The sequence below is a fragment of the Sciurus carolinensis genome, chromosome 11 (assembly GCF_902686445.1).
Source record: "Sciurus carolinensis chromosome 11, mSciCar1.2, whole genome shotgun sequence".
NCBI classification, from domain to species: domain Eukaryota; kingdom Metazoa; phylum Chordata; class Mammalia; order Rodentia; family Sciuridae; genus Sciurus; species Sciurus carolinensis.
Window position 1 is genome coordinate 25,249,024 of NC_062223.1, and position 7,168 is coordinate 25,256,191.

Consider the following 7,168-nt stretch of genomic DNA (forward strand, 5'->3'; position numbering starts at 1 on the left):
ACTCCATGCTACAGACTGAGGAAACACATTCAGCTTGGAGGGTTATCTGCTCATACCAAATTCAATAAAGCAATATTTACTTTGCTTGAAGAAGCACTTACTTTTTCATTATTTTCCTGTTTCATTCATTTCATATGCAATCTGGTGAATGCATTAAATGAATTCTAGAAATTGAATTATATTCAGAAAATTTCACAGAATTGTGAATGATAACTCACTGGAAAGTTACAAATTCATGACTGAGAATATATATTTGAACTACAAATTTAGTTATTTTACATTTTCTTCTTTACTCCCATGCAGAATGAGGCTTTCCAATCTGTGATGTCCGCACATCAAGTGAGATGATGCACCAAAACAACAATGTGAGTTCATATTGCTAGGATTGACACAGGATCCTCTGAGGCAGAAAATGGTGTTTTTAATATTCTTAATTTTTTATGTGGGAACTGTAGTGGGAAATATGCTCATTATTGTGACCATCAAGTGCAGTTGCTGTCTTGGGAGCCCCATGTACTTCTTCCTGTTTTACCTCTCCTTTTCTGATTTCTGCTTTTCAACAACCACAGCCCCTAGACTGATTGTGGATGCTCTCTCTGCAAAGAAACTCATATCCTACAGTGAGTGCATGACACAGATCTTTGCATTGCACTTATTTGGATGCATGGAGATCTTTGTCCTAATCCTCATGGCTGTTGATCACTATGTGGCCATTTGTAAGCCTTTGCATTACCCAAGGATCATGAGGAGGCAGGTCTGTCTCATCTTGATTATTCTTGCCTGGATAGGGTCTTTTATGCATTCCACTGCTCAGATTATCCTGGCCTTGAGATTGCCCTTCTGTGGACCCAATTTGATTGACCATTATTTCTGTGATCTTCAGCCCTTGTTGAAACTCGCCTGCATGAAATTTATGTCATGAACCTGGTGGTGGTGTCTAACAGTGGGGCAATTTGCTCAAGCAGTTTCATGATTTTGATGATCTCATACATTGTCATCCTGCATTCGCTGAGAAATCACAGTGCAGAGGGGAGGAAAAAGGCCCTATCCACTTGCACCTCTCACATCATTGTAGTGGTCTTGTTCTTTGGTCCCTGTATATTTATATATACACGCCCCCCAACCACTTTCCCCATGGACAAAATGGTGTAGGTGTTTTATACCATTGGAACACCCTTCCTCAACCCACTCATCTACACTCTGAGGAACGCAGAGGTAAAAAATGCCATGAGAAAGCTGTGGCATGTTAAAACTGCATCAGAAAGCAAGCAATGTATTGAGAGTCTGGTTTCTTATTTACTGTTATGATCTGATTGACTAAGTATAGACATAAAACATGATCATTTGTGATAATTGTTACAGTAAAGTGTACTTATATTTGAGTTGAGGGTTCTGAATTTTTCTACATGACAGTCATTTTACATTCTATAGCATCATCTCTTTGCAGTTAGTTAGGAGGAAATGTCTTTTCTCTCTACACTTTCACTTTTTCCCCAACCCCTGTGTTTCCAAGACCTGCCTATTTATACACACACTACCCTGACTATTACCTTATTTCCTTTGCCTCTGGCATCAGACCATTAGTGTCCCTGACATCATTAGTCTAAATTTTTATTTCCTAAATTCATTCCTGCAATTCTGAGCATAAGCTGTAAATGTCAAGTCAGTCTCTAGTGTGATTTCCTGACAAGAGAGACAGCTATAACATCAGAGTTGTTGAAATTTATAAATTTACAGAAAGCACACGCAGTTCATTGTGATTTTTATTTCCCTCTGTCACCCATTTTTAGTAATGTGTTGACTGTCTTGAACACACAGTGCAAAGCAGATAACTCATAGAATCAAGAACTTACATTTAATTTTGTCACAGATTTTTTTGGTCAGAATTTTCATCTGTTTGAATTAGTGTTGTATTTCATTAAAATTATTCTAAACTATATATATATATTTTTACTTTTGCTTGTTAAACAAATCAAAATACTGTTTTTGTCATCTTTAAAATGTAGTATGACAATGTCTTGAGATGAGTATCATTACATGATTACTGTACAGGAGTTTGAGCACCAGAACTCTAAATCTAGGATAAATAAAAGTAAAACAATGGGACTGAGGATAAGCTCAGCTGGTAGAGTGCTCACAGGCACAAAGCCCTGTGTTCAATTTCCAGCACCAAAAAAAAAAAAAAAAAAAAAAAAAAAGGTAAAACAATGGATAATAGATATTGTTGAAGCTAAATAAAAACTATAACTATCTCCAGGAATGATGGTGCATGCCTGTAATACCAGTGGCTGAGGCAGGAGGATCGTGAGTTCAAAGTCAGCTTCAGCAAATGTGAGGTGCTAAGAAACTCAGAGAGACCCTGTCAATAAATACAAATTAGGGTTGCAGATGGGCTTCAGTGGTCAAGTGCCCCTGCTTTCATTTCCCAATACCTAAAAAAAAAGAAATCAAAACAACACAAAAACTACAAATATAACTGAGATCCAGCATATTTTCTCAAATTGAGAAGAAGAAAGGTAGAAACTGATTTTTTTTAAAAAAGATACGATCTCTTTTGTTTAAAGTTGATTATATTGAAAAACTAAATGAAATTACCACGGGTACTGAGAGAATAGAACACTTGTGTCAAAATAGTGGGGTCAGGGAGACTCCACTATTGCTGAAAGAGGTCACTTTCTCATACTATTTTCCTTTTTATTTGTTTTCTCTCTCTCTCTCTCTTTCTCTCTCTCTCTTTCTTCCTCTCTGTACTAAAGGGGTTGAATAGCTTTATGAATTACAATTGCCATTGAAATTTTTATGCACATATTGGGGAAAAGAACAGATGAACAGGTGTACCTCAGAGGCACAGGTCTTAGTTATATCATGAACTTTATAAATATACATTGATTTCCCTATAGGAAATTGCACCCTTTCTTTAGTATCTGTGACTATATTCCACTTCATTTTTTAATATGGTGCCTCATAACTTAATTGGAAATCTTTACCAGTATTAACCATATCCTTCTGTCAAAAGTTGCTTTCAAGTAAACTCATTCACAAAGACACTCACATACTTTATAGACCCAGGAAATGAACTGATTCGGACATAAACTTTTCTAATGTACTCCTTTATTATACCGATCACAAAAAAAAAAAAAAAAAAACTTATGCACATACCCATTACATAGGGGGTTCATAGTGATTTTCATTTTGTAAGAACAAATCAAGGTCAAAGATTAGAAGAAATGAAAAATCTAAAATGTGGATAAAATGTAGAATTAAAATTAAAAGTAGGATTATAAAATAAGAAGTAACTCTGTAGGAGGAAAACAAGGTTAAAAGGTTTATGTGGTTCCATATTACATAAATATGAATGATTTTTTTTGTCCATTTTAAAAGAAAAAGTAAAACTGGGAAAATAACATATTTTAAATTTCTGGGACACCATATGCATTCAATGGACACTTTCAAAGTGATCAGTCCTTTCACCAAAATCAGAAACCGAATTCTAATTATCCTTTTACTTGGAGAACAAGTATTGCTGTTTTTATAATTATGTTTTACACAAGTAACATAAAAATTGATATTTCCATGGAGAAGTTAGACATCTACACTCTAAAGTTCAGAGAAAGCACAAGTTTTTGAGCTTGCTCTATCAATGCCAGAGGTTCATTAACCAGTTCTCTAAGTTTCCTAAGCCAATGTTATCAATGCTTCTGTCCTACTGTATCCATTAATTCAAACATAGCTGCTAATTTTCTAAAAGCAGGAACCTCTAGGTGGACAATGTGGTGATCAGGGACTGTGTTTATTCTAGCTTCAAGATCCGTGGGTGAACATGATGTAAAATTGCAATCTCTGAAGTTAGACTGCATGAATCCAAATCCTGGGCTAAAAGCTTTCTTTGTAAACTGTATACTAAAACCAACCCTATTTTATTGATTTGTCATGATAGTTAAAATCTATGGTGCATATAAGGAATGTAATAAACAATTTAGTGTGGCTATCTTGTTTTTTCATAAAATAGAGTTTTCAAATATATTATTGAAAGTTGGTATTTTCAGGTATAAACACTATATGTATTTACTAATCATATTTTTATTTTATTCAGTGAACATAATTTAATATTATAATGGAAATGTAGCAAATAATAATAATGAAGTGTGGTGTTAATGTGACAATATAAACCTCAGAAAATACTAAATTCCTTGGTATTTATTTTTTCTTCTGGTACCAGAAATTGAACCCAGGAGTGTTTAACCACTGAGCCATACTCCAGCCCTTTTTATATTTTATTCTGACACAGAGTCTTACTAAGTCACTGAAGGCCTCCCTAAGTTACTGAGGCTGGCTTTGAACTTGTAACCCTCCTGCCTCAGTCTCTTAAGGCACTGGGGTTACAGGCATGTCCACCACACATGGCAGTATTTCTTAAGTAAAAAAGAAGGGCATCTTTGGCAGCCTGGCATACACCCTACACATTTTGCACATAAGGTTTGTTTAGTTGATAAAAGTTTTATATACTTATCATGTAAAATAGGGTTTGAAACATGTAGACATTTAGAATAAGTAATTTGATCTAATTAAGATATGTGTTATAATTAACTGATACTTTTCATTGTTTTATGAAAACTTAAATTCTACTGTAGGTAATTTTCAAGAATATTACACATTGTTACAAACTACTTACTGTTACACAATGGATGTCTGTAACATGTGCTTCCTATGTAAAGGAAACTTAATCCTCCTTTGACAAACATGCCCAAATCTGTCCCTTCCCCTGCCCCTCCCCACCTGGTAACACCCACGCTACAGCACTGCTTCTGAGTTCAACTCTTGATTTCCACATGTAGATGAGAACTTGCAGTATTTGTCTTTCTACTTTCTTTTCAAGAATAAAACCCACCCTTAATAACTACAGGCACCATGTTGGACAATGGATGCCTTTAACTTGTGCCTCATATATATCACTTGTTTCTCTTTTGACCAATGCTTCCCACTCTACACCCCCTGACACACACATCCTAACCAAGTGCTGATAACTACAATTCTAGTCACAAGTTTTGTTGTTGCATTACTTTACTTTTTATTATTTTTTAAAATTTTATTGTTTTTTATACATGATGATAAAATTTAATTTTGTTATAATTATAAAAATATGAAATAAAATTTGCTGAATTTTTTTTGTTTGTTTCCACATATAGGAGAGAACATGCAATATTTCTCCTTCTCTCTCTGCCTTGTTACACTTAATGTGCTGCGGATTCATCCATGTCGGTGCAAATGGCTTGGCTCATAATCCATTGTGTGCACACAATATTTTATTTATTCTTTCATCCACTGATATACACTTAGGTTGATTCCTCCTCTCAGTATTGTGAATAGGGTTGCAATAAACATGGAGTTCAGATCTCTTAGAAGTACAATTTATATTGTCTTTGGATATATACCCAGTACCGTCTTTCAACATCATATAACAGACATATTTTTATTTGTTCTTTAATTTTAATTTAAATTAACAATTCATATTGTGCATAATTATGGGGTACAGGGTGGTATGCAATCAAATTCAAATTGCATTGAAATATATTACTTAAAATAAATTTCACAAAGATTTATGTTTTAAATTTTTGAGGAACCCCAAATTATTTGCAAAAAGTCCATATTAATTTACATTCTTACCAGTGTGGAAGGATTCCCTTTTATCTATGTCAGCCATATTCTCCATATCCTTGCCAACAATTTTTATAGAAATAGTATTCATTTAAATTTTTGTTTACTCACTTGAATCAAAAAAGGATTTCATAAAGTTATTTACAATGCTGAATGTACAATTATGAAGTTTGGTCTTTTTGACAACAGGGTGCCATTCTTGAGCAGCAATACTGTTTTAAAAATATGAAGATACAGTATCTGTCTGAGGTTGTGACTCAGTTGTAGAGCACTTGGCTAGCATGTGTGAGGCACTGAATTCCATTCTCAGCACCACATAAAAATAAATGAATGAATTAAGGGTCTATCAACATCTAAAAATATTTTTTAAAAAGATACACTATCATCCCTTGCCAACATTTTTCTTGCATCTCCTTTCATTTAAGCTATTCTAACATGTGTGAGGTAGTACATAATTGTGGTTTTAACTTTAAGGTCTCTAATGTTTAGTGATTTACAGCATTTTTTCACATATCTGTTGGTAATTTATACATATATATATTTGAAAAATGTCTATTCAGATCCTCTGCACTTCTCAGACTGGTTATCTGTTTTCTTATTATTGAGTTGAGTTTATTATTTATTTTGAATGTCAAATTTTTATCAGATGTGTAGTATGCAAATACATTCTCCTATCCCACAGGTTTTCCCTCACTATGCTGATTATCTAATCAGTTTTGAACTTGTTTTATGCAAACAGAAAGTAGAAACTTATAACTGGAATAAAAATGTAGAAAGTATTCATTAAGTGTGTATGCATCTACTCTGTAATTCAGATTCGAACATAGGACAGGTGAAAGAGACAGAAAGGTCAGACTATCACTCTGAGAAACAGCTCCTTACCTCCTATATTGTGTTCTCCCCATATCCACCATCCCCACGTCCTCTCAATTCTTTCTTTTTATTGAATTGTGAAAACCAGCCGGGGGAGATGGGATTGAAACTCTATTCATGTTGAGATGTTACCAGTACAAGTGCAGATCAATGAACTGGATCATTGAATATTCAACCAACTTTTTTTTTTTTGTTACTCAATAACATTTTTTTCTGCCTCCCTTCTTTATATTGTTTCATTGAGGTTCACATTTACTCTTTCACAGCACTGTTGGAAGATAGAATATTAGAAAAACAAGTTTTAAAATAGTGGAGTCACAAAAGAGGTGTGTGATCTTGTGGGCATATATGTGAAGTAGAAAGTTGAGGGGTGAAGACCAAGGGCTGCAATGACGCACTACCTGTATGCAAGCAGTTTCTGTCTAATGGTCACTGAGTAGCATGGACAATTTGTTCAATAATCCTCAACTGAATAAAGTGAATGACATGGTTATGAAGCATATTCTGTACATGGATATTACCAATCAAAAGGAAGGGGGAGTACATTCACTACTAAGTGAATTCCTTGATTTTTAATTCAAAGCAGAAGTAAACATATAACTCCAAATGGTTGTAAATTACCCAAAGGAAACACATGTCC

General features: G+C 34.2%; 1 pseudogene; it reads left to right on the forward strand.

The window, feature by feature from the left end:
- Positions 1-344: 344 nt before the first annotated feature.
- Positions 345-1,308, forward strand: LOC124959254 (olfactory receptor 4C11-like; annotated as a pseudogene).
- Positions 1,309-7,168: the final 5,860 nt, after the last annotated feature.